We start from the raw sequence: 1,594 nt of genomic DNA, 5'->3' as shown, positions 1-1,594 counted from the left end.
ACTGTGGCTCCCGGTGGAAACACGGACATTAGCAGCAGACACGTTGAGGAGCATTTGGCCAAGACAGCGTGGCAGCTGCCCTGTTGGCTCCTTGGTGCTAGAACCTGGCCCCGCCCAGCCGCTTGTGGGGCCTGGGTTCTGGATGCCTCCGGCCAGGCAACTAGAGGGGCAGGGGCATGGTCCCACCTGTCTTGGTCGGAACTCAGGTTGGAAAAGAATTTCCAGACACAAAGCAGAATGAGAGGAGGGTTTATTAGAACAGGAGATGCTGTGAAAATGGCAGGCTTAACTCAAGGGAGAGCCAAAGCCTTTCGTAGGCTACTAGCCAACTTTCATAGCCTCCAGACAAAGAAAATTCCTGCTGGAAGGTTGCATTAGGTGGTTGGGTGGTGCCCCATAGGGTGTTTACTGGAGTGGGCATCTTTGCCTAATTGGGAGTCAGGCAGCTTGTTAGTGAAGATCAGGGGGCTTTTGGAAAGGTTACAAAGTGGGGTCAGTCAGCTTCGGAGGTGACCTTGGTTCTGGGCTCTGCTTCTGTGGTCTTGGTGCAAAGCCAAGTAGTTACATGCTACTGTAACTAAAGATGCCACAGGCAGCAATGAAGATCCTTTGTGCTGCAACTAAGACTAGGTACAGCCAAATAAATAAACATGTTTGTTTGTTTGTGAAAAAGGGATGGGGGTATATGAAGGTGTAGGTCTTTGAGGGTCACCTTAGAATTCTGCTTACAATAAAAACCTTTATTAAAATACTACCTTACGGTTCCTTATATTTATCTTATGACATTGGGCTTCCCTGTTGGCTCAGACGGTAAAAGCGTCTGCCTGCAATGCGGGAGAACCGGGTTCAATCCCTGGGTCAGGGGCGCCAGCCGCCCAGGACTCCCGTTATAACCGCGGCTCGCCAGCGACCCGGAAGCTGCTCCTTCTCAGGGGTCATGGTGCGCAGCAAGATGGCGTCTGCCAGTGGGTTCGTTCAGGTAGTCAGGCCACAGACTCCATTAATAAGGTTCCCTGACAGAAAAGACATCCTAAAAAAAATGTATCAGAAGTTCTAAGATCAACGGGACTACCATCTCACACTTCTTCAGTTTCACAGCATTCTAAGGGAAGTAAATCGCCAGACTGGCTGATGCATCAGGGTCCACCAGACACCGCAGAGATAATAAAAACTTTACCTCAGAAATACAGAAGGAAACTTGTGTTTCAAAAAGAAATTGAATGTATCCAACGTGGAGGTCCAGAGTAATCACTGACAATGTGGCTGCTGTTTGTCATCAGAAAAAGAAGAGTCTTTCTGAAAAAGGATTTCCAGAATGACAAGTGAGAAACTGTATATTAAACAATTTTAATAAATATTCTGTAAAAAGAAAAAAAAAGATGAATAGAAAATTTAGATGGACACTTATATCTCCTAATTTATGTGTCTTGGTCGGCTTCTCTATAAGCTTACCTGATTGTTTATATACTGTATACCTTAATTAAACTATACATTTAAAAATGTTAGCCTATTAACTTACTCTTGAATATCAAGCATAAGTGTTGAACTATTGAAAGCACACAATGTCTAGTGAACCGTCAAAAGCTTCCAGTAA

At 45.2% G+C, this 1,594-nt stretch overlaps 1 pseudogene; it reads left to right on the top strand.

Annotated features, from left to right (window-relative positions):
• LOC108638114 lies at positions 412–1,594 on the top strand (annotated as a pseudogene).

This window comes from Capra hircus, chromosome 18, assembly GCF_001704415.2.
Source record: "Capra hircus breed San Clemente chromosome 18, ASM170441v1, whole genome shotgun sequence".
Lineage (NCBI taxonomy): Eukaryota > Metazoa > Chordata > Mammalia > Artiodactyla > Bovidae > Capra > Capra hircus.
The sequence above is the reverse complement of the archived record's forward strand: the minus strand, read 5'-3'. Positions and strand labels throughout refer to the sequence as shown.